Genomic DNA, 19,328 nt, shown 5'->3' on the forward strand with positions numbered 1-19,328 from the left:
GCAGCAGTTGAAACCTGAGCAGCAATTCAGGCATGGGCAGAAACCTCCCACTGAAAGAGCCAAGCGTATGGCCTTGAAGGACTTTATGAACCCCCAGGACTCTCTGTTAATCCTATATGATTCAGGAGAAGGCTGAGATGCCTGTTTGGAGGGGATAGACAGGGACCAGAGACTACATGTGGAATCAGCAATCCACTAATTCCCAAAGAAGGTGCAAAGAGTCCTAGCACTGGTGGATACCAGGGCCGACTGCCATCTTATCTATGGAAATTCAGACAGATTCCCTGGATCAACTGCCTATGTGGATGGCTACGGGGGAAAGATGACTGAGACTAAAGCTGTGACTTTGCCTCTTGGAATAGGACATTTGCACCCACATCTGTATAAAGTGAATGTTTCCCCAGTGCTGGAGTGTCAGTGGTATTGCTGACCCAGAAGAGAAGATGGGTGACACCCAGTTGGAAGAATATACAAGAAGCAGACATGAGGATGAAATGGCAGGCACCAACTTTATTGTGCAGAGTGCACTTCTCTTGGGAAGTGCAGTTCTATTGGGGAGTGCAGTCTATTGCACGGGGCACATAGTCTTGCACGCACTTCTTCTGCTCCCCTTTCTTGTCACCTCTGTTCTCCTTCTCTCTTTCCTTCTCTACAGGGCACTGCGTGACTCCTCACGTAGCAGAATACAAAAGTGGCATTCAGCCACACATGCACTACAAAGCTGAATTATGTTTACATATTTTCTAAATCTGGGGTCCTATTCCTAGCCATGGGCCTGGATCACAGCCATACCTTAGATCAGCTAGACCTTGGGCCAGTCAGGCCTTGGATCAGTTAGACTTTGGATAACAGCCAGACCTTAGATCATAGCCAGACCTTGGGTCAGCCAGCCCTGTTGCCCACACAGAGAATGTCCTAGGGGTGAATGTGTTGCAAGGACTCAATCTGCAGATCTCTGCTGGTGAACTCCATCTGCAAGTCTGGGTGTTGAAGACTGTGGTGCGGTGACATATTCATCACCCATGACAGGAGGTGCCAGAACCAAGGCACATTGTCGATGTTAAGCAATATTGCTTGCCTGGTGGACATGATGAAATCAGGGCTATGATTCAGGAATTGGAGGAAACTCAGATTGTGTGCCCTACTCATAGTCGGTATACTGTCCCTGTGTGGCCAGAGAAGAAGCCTGATGTCGTAGAAGATGACTGGACTATCAGGAATTGAATATAGTGACTCCCGCAATGAATGCAGCAGTGCCGTCCATGATATAATGGATCAACTGACTACAAGGCTGGGAACATACTGCTATGTTTTGAATTTGGTTAATGCTTCTTTCTCCATAGATTTGGCTCCTGAAAGTCAAGATCCATTTGCCTTTATGTGGGAAGGAAGACAATGGACTTTTGTGGTGCTACCCCAAGCCTACTTCCATAGTCCAACAATTTGCCATAGGTTGGTAGTCCAGGATTTAACAACCTGGACCCAACTGGCAGCTGTAGAACTGTTTCATTATATTGATGATGTCATGTTAACCTCTGCTTCCCTTACAGATCTAGAGAAAGCGGCGCCGTCGCTGTTGCAGCATCTGAAGACATGTGGCTGGGCGGTAATGCAACCGAGGTTCAGGGACCTGGCTTTTCTGTCAAATTCTTGGGTGTTGTCTGGTCAGGTAAGATGAAAGTTGTCTCTGATGTTATAATCGATAATATCCACATGTATTCATGACTCACTACAATTAAGGAATTGCACAGTTATGTGGGCCTTTTGGGGGTACTGCAGAGTGTTTGTGCCCCACCTAGCACAGCTAACGTGGCCATTGTATGGCCCGATCAAGAAGGGAGCTACTTTGGACTGGGCTGAAATTATAGAGAAGGCATTTACTGCCACCAAGCAGGCAGTGCGGCAAGCCCAAGCCTTATAGTTAACATATCTAGGTAAACCCTTTGAACAGTATGTGAATGTAACAGCAGAAGGATATGACTGGGGCCTATGGCAACGTTCGGAACAAACTAAGACCCTGGTGGGTTTTTGGTCCCAGTTGTGGAAAGATGCCAGAGAGCCAGTACTTCTTAACAGAGAAGCAATTAGCAGCTGTATACACAGCCTTGTAGGCTACTGAGGCAGTGACTGGCATGGCCAAAGTGCAGGTGCACACCACTTACTCTATACAAGCAAGGCTGATTACACACATGAATACAGGCTCCCAAAACAGGGGTGGCCCAAACCTCTATTCTGATGAAATGGTGTGCCTATCTGGAACAACAGAATGCCATAGCTGCTAGTCCTCTGGCCATGGAATTACAGACAGTTTTAGGCCCAGTTGAGTTTACCACCACCAATATACTGGATGCTGCAATTCCTACAGATCCGGAAGTATCCCCCTAAAAAGTAGAGGGACATACCCATCGATGCATGTACACAGATGGGTTCACTAGGGGGCAGGGAGCCAAGAAGATAGTTATAGATAGTTATAAGGGTACAGCCAGCTACTAACCACATTTGGTATTATACAGGTACAGGCCAATGCAGCCAATGGGCTGAGCTATGGGCTGTGTGGATAGTTACAGCTCATGAAGATGGCCACTCTATTATTTGTATTTATAGTTGGGTGGTTTTTAAAGGTCTAACATTAAAACTGGCTAGTGGGCCATAGGCACTTGTGGGGACAAGCCATGTGGCAAAACCTATGGGAGATAGGACAAGAAAAGGACATAGTTGTCTGTCATGTTACTGGTCATGACCCCTTGGTAACTCCAGGAAATGATAAGGCAGATGTGCTCTTGCATGTCCAATGACTAGAAAAGGCTCCTGCCTGTGATGCACTGGCTCCACGGATGATTATAGCATGCGGTGCTAAAACTATTTGGACAGCGAAGTAACAATGGAACCTTTCTTTGGAGTGGGAAGACGTCACAGATGCCTGTGCCAAGTATCTGGTGTGCAGCCAGGATATGTTGCATTCTCGGCACACGAAGTAGGAGCCTGCACAAGTAACAAGGGGAAGGGTCCCCTTAGCCATATGGCAGATAGATTATATGGGACCGCTTCTAAAAGCTCAAGGGACATCGTATGTCCTTATGGCAGTAGGCACAACTACTAGATTGTCGTTTGCATGGCTCTGTGTGGCTGCATGGGCAGGCCTAATGTCTACTTGGCACTGGGTCTTAGCTCTGCTAGGAGGTGAAGCTTGCCTCCTAGTGGCATGTTGTTGTTTCCTGTACTGTTATTGTGGCATATGGTTACAGAGGTCTGCACCCCCCACAACAATTAAGTGCCGAGCTTCCACTAAGTATATGGGAGGAACTCTGAAGGGGTGGAGTGTTTGGTGAGAGAAAAACTATAATCAGGCTCCCTTCCATACCCGTAGCTAACTTCTGAGTGGAAGAAACTCAGCATTTATTCCCTTATGTAACTATGCACCCAATATACGTGTGCTGACTTCTAACTTGGCAATGTGCCGCTACTGGATAACCAGTGTATAAAAGGCACTGCCGCCATGTGAAGGCGGCTGTGCCCTTGCTGGAGAACTGCCACTCTGTGAGGCAGGCTGTGCCTTCCCTGGAATAAAAGGCTATGTCACAGTTGCCTATGGCTCCCCACATTTTCTTCCAATAGCTCAAGTCTCGTGCCCCTTACCCCAGAACAGTGAATCTGTAGCAACACAGTGTAGAAGAAGAATATTTGTATATGATGAGTGACTAAGCAGCCTCATAGTCCCAAGTTTGAACCTAGAGAGATTTAGATTGGGGCAATCTCAATTTCAAACATCCAAATTTCTGTGTGAGTGTGCACAGACACAGACAGTACACTACTGCAGTAGGGCAACTCCGGAGCAGCTACTCCGTGTAACTCACTTGAGTCAAAATTAAGACATGGAGCAACAGAATCCAGATTCGGTTTCTCTCTATTTCTATGAAGTCCACAGCTATGATTTTCCCTGGCATCTGATTTTCTTCTTATTGCTTCTCCAGATTTCGGCTGGTCAGGAGCTTCCATCTCTGCATGTAGCTTTGAGCTTCCAAGTTCCTAAGCATGCAAAAAACTTGTAGCCCATGGAAGGAGCCCTCCCCCAACTTAGCTTTAGATATTATTATTTAAATATTAGTGTTTTGCTCTGACTTAGATTTGGTGTAGACTGTAATTTATATTAAACTGGATACACACAAATTTTTAGTATATTCCCCTTCCTCATTTTCAACTCAGTTGCTTTTTTTTAACTGCTTGTATAAATGTTAACTTTTCTTACAACTCGCCTTCTTTCATCATATTTATTAGCCTCTTAAATTTCTTTTTTCAGGTATACAGTGATAGTCTAATAGTATCTAGAGACAAAGAACACTCAATTTTCTCACTTATCTAGCCTGATCTCAAGGGAAGTGTGAGCAGATGTATATCATCCTCAGAGACAGAGGAGAGTTTAGCTCTGACTGGTGCTATGTATGCAGTGAAAGATGGAACTATCTTCAAGGAGGTGGGCCTGAAAGGTATGAGGCAGAGGTCAAGGCAGATAGTGGGACTCTTGTACCAGGTGACCACCCACTTAGCCTGAAAGCGTATGTTTCCAGGACATTAGGTAAATCTATATTTGGCCAGCCCTCCTTTCTGCCAATCAAACAAACACATACTGAGAAACAGCTGAGACTCTGATTTTCAAGTAAAGTACCATTTGGAAATAAGATGCTGTTATTTACTTTCAAGTTCTAGGTAATTTAGGACTATCTGTAGGTCAAACATTCATATAGCCAGTTCTCAGGAAAGTAAAACCTGGGAATACGTTGAAAATATTCATTATGAGTAATTCATTAATTTCCTACTCTACTAAGCAGATAGATCAAAGATTACAGAAAAATGGGAAGATGGCAGTAAAAGTAATATGTGGAGAAAACCTCCACTGGTAAACTTTAATCAAACACAGAGCTGTGAAGGACTTTATATATAGGAGGTGTAGGCCACAATATTTTATCTTGGCAAAGTCTCCACTGCCTCCTCGTAGTCCTAATAACAGCAGAAAAAAATGAAAGCTTTAAAGACACATTGGCTCCTCCACATGGCTGACATGATAAACTAGACAATCCATGCTACATGCTAACCATTTAGTTTCTTTTTTAACTGGAACCCAATTATCCATCTGCCCATGTTCACAGCCCTTACTGATCTCTTCGCTGCAAAAAATAGGTCTTAAGGAGTGACATCAGAATCATGGCAGCGTGAGGGATCTCCCCTTAGAGCTACAATAAACTGAACAGCTGCAATGAAACAGATAACACCCAGCCTAACACATAAACACATCTGAGAAATATGTGTATTAGAGCATCTAAAGGTGGGCAAACCAGACAAGTAAGGGAAGAGAAAAGGGAGAGGAACACTCTTTAAAGCCCAGAGTGGTCCTTCCTAAGTGATCAGCCTATTCCACTGCAGCAGAGACCAGTGAACAGGGTAGAGAGCAGGGCACAAAATGAAGATAAAGGGGCAACAGCTATATTTTAGCAAACACTATTGCCAGGCAAAAAGCTGAGTCATGGAGCCTGGTGGTCTCCCTGCACTCACCATGAGTGCATTTCCCAGAGCTAGCAGTGGGCCCCAGCACTGAATCAGGCTTTTGGGTAAGTACCAGAACCTTGGGGGCTCTTTAGAGGTTCAGATCACTGTCACTCTTCACATTTCTCATGAAGTTGGAGCCCCGGGACAGAGAAGAAACATACCTCCTAAAAATATAAAGAGCATTTTTAGCCACCAAGCAGAGATCCAGGAGGGCAGGGTAGTGCATGAAGCCTGGGCTCCAATTACTGAAAAACAAAAGAAAAAACTCTTTTTATGAACCTGCTAAAGAGAGATCACTAAATAATATTGAAATTAAAAAAGCAGAGTACTATTCCATTAATACCAAGGTGGGAAAATAATCTATCAAATAGCATGAAGAACTATATGACAGAAGAAAATAAAAATCTCTAGGAAATAAACATAAATATAAAGAAATGTGCAATTTAAATGACAGAAAATTCAAGATGACACTTCTAAAAATAACTCAATGATATGCAAAAAGAATTTCAGATCAACAGTTAAATGAACTTAGAAAAATCAATGAACAAATAGAATACTTTACCAAGGATATTGAAACACTAAAACATAACCAATTAGAACTCTTGGAACGAAAGAATTCAGTAAAAGAGATAAAGAACAAAATAGCAAGCTTAGGAAATACAGCTGAGCAGATGGAGGAAAGAATTAGTGATATCAAAGACAAAAATCTGGAAATGATGCAGATGGAAGAAGAGAGAGACTTGAGAGTACAAAAGAAATGAAAGAACTCTACAAGAACTATCTGACTCCACCAGAAAGAGCAATATATGTGTAATGGGTACAGCAGAAGGAGTAGAGAAGGAGAAGGGAATAGTGAGCCTATTAAAACAAGTAGTCAGTGAGAACTCCTCAAATCTATGGAAAGAACCGAATCCTCGAATCCAGGAAGCAAACAGAACACCTAATTATCTCAATTCAAAAAGGCCTTCTCCATGGCACGTTATATTAAAATTGTCAAAAATTAATGACGAAGAAAGAATTCTCAAGGCAGTCAGGGAAAAGGAGACAGTAATATATATATATATATATATATATATATATATATATATATATATATATATATCTCCCATAGATTATAATTGAACTTTTCATCAAAACTTTATAAGCTAAGAGGAAGTGGAACCAAATATTCAAGCTATTGAAAGAAAGGAATTACAAGCCAGGAATCATACATCCAGCATAATTCTCTTTTAGTTATGAAGGAGAAATAAAGACATTTTCAGACATACAGAAGCTAAGGAAATTTTCCACCACAAGGCCTGCAACATAGGAAATACTAAAGGGGGTCATTATACCTGAAACATAAGAAAAAAATGCTAACAGACAGACAGAAACAGAAAAGTGCAACCCTTATTCAGAATAGGGTGTTATAAACTGAAGTATCACATAATGGTTAAGGGTTCTAAAAACACTTTAAAAAGAGAAGCAAAAGACAGCAGCTACTGAAACCTAGAAATGAGTTCATAGCATCAATAGGAATAATCTGAGACTACAAAAACAGAAAGGGCGAGGGAGTAAAGATCTGAATCTGCAAAGGGGAATGGAGATAAGACACGAGTAGAAGAAAGGGGACTACTGTATATATGAATCATAATTTTACATAAACTTGTTCGTAACCACACCAAAAGAAAAAAAAAAAACATAACTAAGACACATCACATAAAAAAAGAAGGAACAGAGAGAAAAATCATAGAATACCACCAAACTAACATAACAGACAGAAACACAAGGACAAAAACAAAAAGAAAAAGAAAAACAATGGAGACACAGAGCTACCAGAAAACAAAAGATAAAGTAGTTGTAGTAAAGCTTCATATATCAATAATCACCCTAAATGTAAATGGACTGAACGCACCAACAAAAAGGCACAGAGTAGCAGAAAGGATCGAAAAAACAAAACGCGAAATCATATGCTGCCTTCAAGAGACACATCTCAGCTGCAAGGACAATATAGACTCAAGTTAAAAGGGTGGAAAACCATATTCTTAGCAAAAGGCGTCGAAGAAAGTAAGTGCAGCTGTACTTGTATCTAATGAAACAGACTTCAAGGAAAAAAATGTATCAAGAACCAAAATTGAACACTTCATAATGATAAAGGAGATACAAGTCAAGAAGACATAACACTTATCAATACATATGCTCCCAATCAAGGAGCACCAAAATATATGAAGCAAGTGCTAACAGAACTAAAGGGAGAAACCGAACAAATGCAGCTATAGCAGGGGGCCTAAATACCTTATGAACAGCTAGATCGTGCAAACAGAAAATCAATAGGGAAACATCAACCTTAAATGACACATTAGGCCAGTGGACATAATCAATATTGACAGAGCCTTTCATCTCAAAACACCAGATTAGCCATTCTTCTCTAGTGCACATGAAACATTCTCAAGGATAGGTATGTTGGGACACAAAGCTAACCTCAACAAATTTAAGAAGATTGACATTGTACCAAGCATATTATCCAGGCATAATGCTCTGCAACTGGTGATGAACTGCAAAATGGAAGCAGGTAAAACCACAACTATGTGGAGAGTAAACAACATGTTACTATAGAATGACTGGGTCGAATAGGAAATAAAAGGAGAGATCGAGACATCCATACATAAAAATGAGAATGAAAATACAACATATCAGAATTTTGGGGATACAGCAAAAGCGATATGAAATGAAAGTTCATGTCATTACAGGCCTATCTTAAGAAACTAGAAAAATACCAAATGAACAACCTAACATCACATCTTTAAAAAATAGTAATAAACAACCAAACATAACATCTTTAAAAAAACAGTAAAGGAAGAACAAATGGAGCTCAAAGTCAGCAAAAAGAAGGAAGTAATAAAAATTAGAGCAGAATTAAATTAAATTGAGAACAGCAGCAGCAGCAACAACAACAACGATGACAACAAACAGAAACAATTAAAGCAGCAAAGAGCTGGTTCCTTGAAAGGATTGATAAAATTGGCAAACCCCTGACTAGAATCACTCAGGAAAAAAGAGAAAGGACATAAATAAACAAAGTCAGAAATGAAAGTGGAGAAGTTACAACAGATACCACTGAAATGCAAGGATCATACAAGAATACTACGAAAGACTATCTGCCACCAAATTCAATAACCTAGAAAAAATGGACAAGTTCTCATAAATATATAATATTCCTAGACTGAATCACAAAGAACAAGAAAGTTTAAATAGATTCATCAACAGTAATGAAGTTGAAGCAATCTCAAAAATCTCTCCTAAAGTAAAAGTCCAGGACCAGAGGGCTTCACTTGTGAATTCTACCAAACATCCAAAGATCACTTAACACCTGTTCTTCTCGAGCTCTTCCAAAAATTGGAAAACGAGGCAGTACTAATTCATTTTATGGGGCCAGCATTACGTGGATACCAAAATATGGTAACGATAACACAAAGAAAGAAAACTATAGACCAATATCTCTGATGACTGCAGATGCAAAAATCCTAAACAAAATGCTAGTGAGTCAAAGATGACAATAGAGTAAAAAGATTATACATCATGATCAAGTGGGCTTTATTCCAGGGGTGAAAGGATGGTTTAACATATGCAAATAGATCAGTGTGATACAGCACATAAACAGAATAAAGGATAAAAATTACATGATCGTCATGTCAATAAACACAAAAAATCATTCGATAAGATAAAGCATCCATTTATCATTCAAACACTTAATAAAATAGATATCGAAGGAAAGTCCTCCACATAATGAATGCTATACATGGCAAATCCTCAGCTAATATCATACCTAATAATGAAAAACTGAAAGCTTTTCCTCTAAGATAAGGAACAAAACACTGATGCCCTTTCTCACCACTCTTATTCAACGTGGTATTGGAAGTCCTAGCTAGAGCAATCAGCCAAGAAAAGATATCAAGACATCCAAATTGGGAGTGGGGAGGTCAGATTGTCCCTCCTTGTAGATGGCATGATTCTCTACATGAAAAAAACCCTAACGACTCCATTAAAAAACTATTAGAAACAGTAAACGCATACGGTAAAGTTGCAGGATACATCAATGTTCAAAAATCCATAGTGAAATTTCAGGGGGGGGGAATGAAAAATAGAATTTATTTTGCAACTGTAACAAAAAGAATAAAATAGCTAGGAACAAACCTAATGAAGTATGTGAAGGACCTATACATTGAAAACTATCAGAGACATTATTGAAAGAAACTGAAAAAGACACAAAGAAATGAAAAAATGTTCTGTGTTCATAGATTGGAAGAATCAGTATTGTTAAAATGGCCAATTACCCAAAGCAATATACAGATTTAAAGCAAACCCCCATCAAAATCCCAATGGCTCTTTTAAAAGAAGTAGAACAAAAAATCATCAGAATTGTATGGAAACACGAAAGACCCTGAATAGCCAAAGCAATCCTGAGAAAAAAGAACAGGGCCGGAGGTATTACTCTTCCTGACTTCGAAATATAATGCAAAGTGACAATAATCAAAACAGCATGGTGCTTTTAGAAATCAATGGAACAGAACTGAGAGTCCAGAAAAAAAAAACAACATATCTATGGGCAACTAATTTTCAACAAAGGAGCCAAAAGCATATAATGGAGAAAGAATGCAACTGTTTTCTGTCATCATATACCAAAACTAGCTCAAAATAGATCAAAGACCTAAATAGAAAACCTGAAACAATAAATTGCATAAAAGAAAACATTAGTACTAACCTCGCAGACCTTGGATTGAGAGAGAGTTTTGTGAATTTGATCTTGAAGGAAAGGGAGCTAAAGCCAAAATAAACGAATGGGACTATATCAAACTAAAAAACTTCTGCACAGCAAAAGATACCACCAACAAGACAAAGAGGCGACCATCTGAATGGGAGAAGATGTTTCCAAACAAGGCCTCTAACAAGGGGCTAATATCCAAAATATACAAAGAACCCATACAACTCAACAATAAAAAACAGTCTAATTAAAAAATGATCAGAGGACCTGAACAGACACTTCTCCCAAGAAGACATACAAATGGCCAACAGACATATGAAAAGATGCTCAACTTCACTAGCTATTAAGGAGCTGCAAATCAAAACCACAACAAGACACCACCTCGCACCTGTTAGAATGGCTATCTACCATCAACAGGATAAGTAATAGCAAGTGTTGCAGAGATTGTGCGGAAGAGAAAACACTTGTGCACTGTTGGTGGAAATGTAAATTGGTGCAGCCACTATGGAAACAGTATGGAGGTTCGTCAGATAATTAAGAAACAGAATTATCACATGACCCAGCCATTTTTTTTTCCGTGTATTTACCTCCTCTTCTGTGCATTTTTTTGTCTGTAAAGATATATTTGTCTGTAAATATATATGCACCCTTATGTTCAATGAAGCATTATTCACAGTGGTCAAGACATGGGAACGACCAAGGTAACCTTTGGTAGATGGTTGGATAAAGAAGATGTGGTACATACATACAATGGAATATTAGCCATAAGAAAAGATGAAATACTGCCATTTGCGACAACACGGATGGATCTTGAGATTATAATGATAAGCAAAGTAGGTCGGACAGGAAAAGTTGAGAACCGTATGATTTAGCTTCAGTGTGGGATACAAAATCGAAAACAGCAAAGGAACAAAACAGAGACTCATGGACATGGACAACAGTTTAGTGATTAGCAAAAGAAAGGTGGGGATGAGGATAGGTAGATAAGGGTAATGGGACTCAAATATGTGGTGACTGAAGGAAATTTAACTTTGAGTGGTGAACACACAATGCAATATACGGATGATGTATCATAGAATTGTACACTAGAAACCTTTATAATTTTATTAACAAATATCACCCCAATAATTTTAATTTAAGAAAGTCAAATTAGAGCCTCACTTTACATTATATCCTAAAATAAATTTCCAATATATTAAGTGGAAAAAATAAAATCATAAAATTTTAGTGATTAAAAAATGTGAAAAAATATAAATGAATAATTTAAATGATCTTAAGACATTTTTTTAAGCATAGTATTATAAAAGAAATAGATATGCAAGAAAGATAACTATCTACATAAAATCTTTTAAAAGACCAAAATACATTTTATAGAAAAATTGCACATGAGATAAAACCAAGAGTTAATAGTCTTACTATATACAGAACTATTTAAAATAATAAAAATGTTTATACTTGCATAAACATGAGACATGTTTTTAAAAATATTCAATCTTAATAGTAGCTGAAAGAATTTCACCATAAAAATTATGTAACTGGAGTAATAAAAAAAAAGTATGAGGTTCAGATGGTAGCTGTATAAATGACTTGAGCATTTAAAATTATATTTTCTTTAACATTATTTTTAAATAATTTCAGACTTAATGAAATAATGCAGTAAAACAAATTCCCATTTTTACTTTTACCTTGCATTCTCCAAACATTAATATTTACTGTGAAATAATAAAATGTGTGTGTGTGTGTGCATGTGTGTGTGTAGTTATGACAAAGAAGCAAAGTATAACATTGTTCCCAGCACAGTTACTAAAACCCTTGTATTTTCCTACATAATAAGAGTACTTAAAGAATGCTTTGTTCTAATATTTGGACTTTGAGACTGATTTCTGACACAGAATTTCTAAAATCCTTTGGGAATTTCTGGATTATACGTTCGTATTTTGTTCATATGAGACAATGCTTGGTGGACACCTGGGTGGGGGCTGGTCATGAAAACCAAGCCATTATTAAAAACTTGGAAATTTTCAGCCCCATTTTCTATCCTCCAGGAAGGGGAGAGGGGCTGAACATTGAGTTAATGATGGATGATGTTCATGTGATGAAGCCTCCATAAAAATCCCAATGGTACAGGGTTCAGGGAGCTTCCATGTTGGTAAACTTGGAAGTTCTGGGAGATTGGTGCATCCAGACAGAGCATGGAAGTTCCATGCCCCATTCCACATTCCTTGCCTTAAGAATCTCTTCTATCTGGATATTCATCTGTATCCTTTTCCACATCTGTTTATAATAAACTGGTAAACAATAACTGAACTGTTTTTCTGTGTTCTGTGAGCCACTCTAGCAAATTAATTAAGCCCTGGACTGTGGTGGTGCACGTGGTGGGGAGGAGGTTGTGGGAATCTCAGATTTATAGCCTAGTGGCATCTGAAGTGGGGGGAGGTAAGTGAAGCCTTGTGGAACTGAGCCATTAACCTATGGTCTGATACAATCTCCTAGTAGATATGTCAGAATTGCGTTAAATTTAAAACAACTGGTTGGTGTCACAGAATTGCTTGGTGTGGGAAAAATCCCCACACATTTGTTGTCAGATGTGTTCTGAGTGTGATAATAGTGTGAGTAAAGGAGAAAGTCAAGAATATTATAGTTTATATAATGCTTTTGACATCTTTGCTTTTGCATTCTCTCCCATATATCTGTAAGTATGTGCAATTTACTATCTCTTTACTCCTAAAGATTTTAATGCTTATTTCCTTAAAATGAGAACCTTTATTTACATAATCATAACTATTCAAATCAGGAAATTACCAATAATATAGTACATACTACTATCTAATACAATTATCTCATTCAAATTTACCAAGTTCCAACTAGTTTTCATATATTAAATTTAAGTAAATTTATTCTTATTCCAGGATCCAGCCTATAAATCAAAATTAACTTTAGACTACAATAAAGAATTTTCGAGGACAGAAAAAAATGGCATGGATAATAGAGGCTTTGTTCATCTCTCTTATGACCAAGTCAAAGTCATGACAGAAATACGGAGCAAAGAGCAAGGAAAGTGCTTAAGATCTAGACAAACAGAAGCAGTACAACTTGGGAGAGAAATAATTAATCCTCTTGTAATGGTAGAAGGTGGAAGGGGGAAAAGATGCAAAGCTGCACGGTCCAAAGCGACTGTGTGGAACAGAGGCTGCAGCAGTGGAAGAAGGGAGCTTCAGATGCCTCTTAAAGGGACCGTATCCATTAACGGACTTTTGAGATGACAGAACTGCTCACTCTGAGCACCAGCACTCAGTCAGCTGTGTGGGGCACCAGAGACTTACAGGGGAACACTCAGTTGTTGGAGTGAGGACCAGAGTTGAGGCTCTCTTCCAGGCAGAAGTGACAGTGGTATCCATTATTCTTCTGTTGAGCCCTCCCCCAATCCCAGTGTGCGGACCCAATGCCATCACAGCTGAGAAATCATCAAAGTAGATAACAGAGGTCACTCCCCCAGAGGATTCCCTGAAACTCTGCCTGCCCAAACTCACAGCCCCACCAGAGACATACCCAGTTATGTGCTTAGCAAGTCCAGTGCTCTTTGCTGAGCAGTGCCAAGACTCACAGTGATGGCAGCTGGCCTCAAACTCCAGAATGGTTTCTTAAGGGAACTATAAGCATAACATCTGTGGATTACTTGCCAAATCTTAACAGATGGCCCTGGAGAGGCACGGGCTGGGGCTAAACTTGACCTGTAACTGAACCCTTCTCGGGACTGTGCCACTGGACACCTACTACACAGAGCCACGCTAATAAGACCAGGAGACTTAGAAGCTTTGTTTAGTACACAGAAACAGATACAGAAAGGCAGCCAAAATGAAAAGACAATGAAGAAAAAATCATATGAGAGAACAGAACAGAGATCCAAGAATAATGATTCAAGCAATGTAACAGATGCAGAGTTCAAAACACTGGTTATAAAGACGCTCAATGAATTTAGAAGTATAGATGAATTCAGTGAGAACTTCAACAAAGAGATAAAAAACATAAAAATGAAAATTGAATTTATAAAAGAGAACCAGTCACAAATGAAGAACACATTATCTGAGATGAAAAGTATATTAGATGGAATAAACAGAGTGGATAAAGAAAAGGATCAAACCACCGATATAGAGAAAGGAAAAGCCAAGGACACTCAATCAGAATGGCAAGAAAAAAGAAGCCAAGACTATTATAATAATTTAAGGAGCCTATGGGACTCTATTAAAGGTAAAATGATCCATGTCATAGGGGTACCTGAAGGACAACAAGACGTTGAAAAGCTATTTTAAGAAATAATAATGGAAAACTTCCCTAACTTGGTGAAGGAAATAGACATACAACCCCAGAAAGTTCAGAGAGTCCCCAAAAACCAGGAACCCAAAGAGGCCGACACCAAGACACACCATAATTAAAGTGCCAAAGGTTAAATACAAAGAGAGAATCTTAAAAGCAGCAAGAGAATAGCAGTTAGTTACCTACAAAGGAGCACTCATAAGACTGGCAGCTTAATTTCTCAAAAGAAACCATGCAGGACAGAAGGGCTTGGCACAAAATATTTGACATGATGAAAACCCATGATCTACTACTGTGAATACTTTATCCAGCAAAGCTCTCATTTAGAGTCGAAGGACAGATAAAGGGCTTCCCAGACAAAAATAAGCTAAAGGAATTTATCAACATCAAACCACTATTACAGAAAATGTTAGAGGGACTTCTTTAAGAAGAAAAAAACATGCATCAAAAACATGAATAAAGAATGGTAATAATTACATTTCTATCAACAAGTACCTCAAATGAAAAAGAATAAAGTGCTCCAACCAAAAGATAGAGTGACTGAATAAGAAAACAAAACCTCTATATATGTTGCCTACAAGAGACTCACTTCAGATTAAAAGACACACAGAGACTAAAAGGTAGGGGATGGAAAAAGATACTGTCTGGTAGACCTAGAGGATATTGTGCTAAATGAAATGGGTCGGATAGAGAAAGACCAATATTGCATAATTTCACATACATGAGGAATCTAAAGAACAAATTAACAAATCTAAAGAACAAATGAAAATAAACTCATTGATAATAAACTCAGAATATTTTGAGGACTGCTAGATGGGAAGAGGGTTAGGAGGATGGTGAAAAAAAGCAATGGGATTAAGAAGTACAAATGGATAGTTGTAGAATAGACATGAAGATGTAGAGTGTAGCATGGAGAAGATGTATAATAATGTAATAAAGATGTAAGGGGAAAGGTCAGGACTAGATTTAGCAGGGTGAGTACTATGCTTCACAACTGAAACTGGTATATTATATTGTTGTATGCCAACTATAATAAATAAACCCATTGAATCGTACAATGTAAATATAAGCAACTAATTGTCTATTATACATATAAAGCTGGAAAAATTTAATAATTAAAAATTGAAAATAATAACAAAAAAAAGAATTAAAAATACATTTATTTGAGCAAAAAGTGCTGTACCCCAGAAGACAGAGATTCGAGTAGCAACCTAAGCTGTGCTCCACTGAGACAAAGAAGAAGCAGCCATTTTAGTGAAAGTTCCCATTCAGTTTATGAATTAGGCTCATTTTATGTAAATGAAGTATCCAAATTGTGCAATTCTGAATGGATGGGGCAGTTCTTAGTCCATTAGTAGAAAGATGAAACCAGGGTTTCCTTCTCGTGATTGTCTCAGACAGTATAAACAAGTGGGGGATAATGCCGAAGCTGAGAGTTTAGTCTGAGGTTCTTCTAGGTACACAGAGTACATGAGAAGCCCCTGTCAGCAAATGGCCACTAAGTTCTTATTATTTATTAAATTTGCACCCTCAGTTCATCATGGGAGTTCATCTCATTAAATAACATCCTTCTCTAGGTTCACATCAAATGAATCTTTCTTCTGAAGGTCCACAGGTCCAGGATCACACATTGCATCTTGTCATGTCTCTTTAGTCTTCTGTAATAACAAACAGTTCCTGAGTCTCTTGTATTACTTTGAAATTTTTAAGTAAACTAGTTGCTTATTTTGCAGGCTATAGTTCAAGTATTTTCTTATAAAAATAAAATGTGCCCTTTTACAAGATAGTTTGAGGAAATTTAGTAGCTGTATAAAAGTATGCCACCACCACCACCATCAAAATATAGGCTATTTTCACTGTCCCCAAAAGTTTTCTCTTCCTCTTTGTAGTTGATTCCTTTCCATGATCCCCAAGCTCCAGCAACCATTGGTATGTTCTCTGTCACTATGGATTTGCCTTGTCTAGAATTTCATATAAATGGAATCGCAAAGAGTTTAGTCTTTTCTGTTTGACTTTTGAAAATTAGCATAATGTTTTAAAATTCATCTGTATTGTTGTTTGTATTAATATTTAATTTTTTTCATTTCTGGATAGTATTTCATAATGTTCATTTATTTGCTTGTTGATGAGCATTTAAGTTGCTTTCAGCTTTTTGCTGTTATGAAGAATCCTTTTATAAACATTCACTTAAAAGTATTTGTGGGGATTTTGAGAGATTAGCTAAACCATTCTATGATAGTGCTGCCTAGATGTCGGTTTAGTACAACTAACTGGCCTGCAGGAGCCTTGAATCGACACTAGTTCTTCCCTCCAGGGCATGCCCTTCATGACAATCCCCAGAGTCACAACTAAATGTAAGGTCCTGATGTGATTCCCCCAATGGTCTTTGTGATGAATGGTCTCCCTTTCCTCTCGTGGCCTTCCCCTTATGTGCCCTTTGGAGACAGAAGTTGATTATATGAGAGCAAAACTTAGTAATTGACATTGAGAAAGCCAAAAATTAATATCTGAAACACAAGCATGGTTATCCTTTTTTTGTGACTTTGTTAAATTAACATTTAAGTAGAGCCCCAGGTTGTAGGATGGTGAGCCAAGGTTCAACAAAAGACCACAAGGAAATTCAAATGAAGAATTTTATTACTCATAAGTTCTAAAGGAGGTAAACTGTATGCCTCCAAGCGCCATGCAGAGAGGTCAAGACAGGGTACATGCAGAGAGAGCAGCAAGACCTGGGGCACAGGCCTCATAGGGTCTAAACGTAGAATATTTGGGAGTCCCAGGCTATGGCCAGAGATTTGTGCATTCAAATTTTAAAAATTTGGTTTTAGTAAACTTCAAGGGAATTTTATTATCTAATGGCTACACAAGAAAAAGACCCTGGGAGGTACAGGAAACTGCTTATCAAAGGGGAGTTAAGAAGTCATATCAGGAATTTACATTTGCTTGTAACTCTGTGGGCTGTTATCTAGGGCATTTGCTGGAGGAAGGGGCTGATCTAATCTTTATTATTTCCTATTTCCTTCTGCTAGCTTCGAGTTTAGTTGTATATCTTCATCTATTTTTCTTATTTCTTTATGTTGTAATTAGGTTATTCCTTTAAGATCTTGTTTTTATGTAAGAATTTATGGCTATAAATTTGCCCTTACCACTGATTTTGATGAATCCCATAAGTCTCAGTATGCCATATTTTTTTTTATTTATTTTAAGTATTTTCTAATTTCTTTTTACATTTTTATCCATCAATATTACCAAACTCAAGGGGTTCATTTTGCCTGCACATATCAAAGCCAAGGGAGATATGGACAGAAGTTTGCAGCAAAGAAAGTAGAGGTTTATTTAAGGAAATGGCACCAAGCCCAAAGACACAGGTGAGTTAATGTTCTTAAGACCTGGCTCCTTGATGGCCTCTAGGGGATAGATGATACAGGGGAAAACTCATTGGTCATGGTACCTAAGGAATTTGGGGTCGTGGGCTCTCCTGATTGGTCAGGGCTAGGATAAGAGACAGTTGATCATTGCATCAGGTCCTGATGTCAGTCATGGCATCCTTCTGCCTGGTGGTTTTATGGGGATGCCAGTAGGGTTATTTTGCCTTTATGAGTCTGGAACTAAAACACGAGGTCAAGATCTTATCTTCAGTTTGACTGAAATTCTATTTCTGTGGTCAACAGACCTGAGGTTTTGTTCCTAAGACTATTTGATGCCGACCTAGGGGCTTCATGATTAAGGGAGTGGTTGTGCAGTATGTGCAAGGGTGAAAGGACAGGGAAAGAAAAGAAGCAAGTTAGTACGAGGTAAGTTTAAATCAAGGAGAAAAAGAGAAAAAGTCATTTTAAAGAAGTGAAGATCCACGCAATTACATTTGTAGTTTAAGAATGTGTTGTTTAAGTTCTACATGTTCACACATTATTCTCTTAACTTTCCCCATGTCTTCTTTTAGTTCTTTAAACTTCTTAAGGTAAGTGTTTTAAAGTCTTTGTCTAGTAGATCTACTATCAAGACTCTTCTGGAAAACCTTCATTTGTTTTTTGTTTTTTACTTTTTCACTGTAAATGGATCATAGTTTTGTTTTTTGTCTGCCTTGTATTTTTTCTGTTGTTGTTAAAAACTGAACATTCAAAACCCTGGAAATAATATGCTATTCCAGGTTTTACTGTATATATGTATGTTGTATGTATGTATGTATGTATATGTGTATATTGCCTGTCTGTGTCAAGAATCATGTTGAGTGTAAATTTACGGTCTTCTTGAATCTTTTCTGAGTTCATGATTTTCACTGGATGTGAACTGTTGCTTTGTATTTTCCCCCATATATACATTTGCATTTGAATGTCCTAGTCTTTAATAACTGGCTCTCATAAAGGGAATTGAGAAAAACAAGGAGTGGGAAGTAAGGTATTAGTCTTTCAAACCTCTACAAAGACACTTCATCTGGAGGAAGAGAGGCTTGTAACAATGAAAGGATGTGCAACAACAATGACTTTTCTTCTTTTAATGATGTCTCTTTGTCTGCACTTCTCAGATCAGAAGCAGCAATCAGTGATAAGGGCAGATCCCTCCTATTTGGAGATCAGGGTCTTTTTTCCTACCTTGGCTCCCACAATATTCATGCAAAATTCTCCAGGAACATGTGTACTGCTGCGTGCCACAAGGATGGGGGTGAAAAATGAAGAGCTGATATTGCACTAGGAGCTAAAATTGACCCAAATTACCTGCAATTTCCCTTTCAAGC

The sequence above is a fragment of the Rousettus aegyptiacus genome, unplaced genomic scaffold (genome assembly GCF_014176215.1).
Source record: "Rousettus aegyptiacus isolate mRouAeg1 unplaced genomic scaffold, mRouAeg1.p scaffold_m13_p_3, whole genome shotgun sequence".
In the NCBI taxonomy this organism is placed as follows: domain Eukaryota; kingdom Metazoa; phylum Chordata; class Mammalia; order Chiroptera; family Pteropodidae; genus Rousettus; species Rousettus aegyptiacus.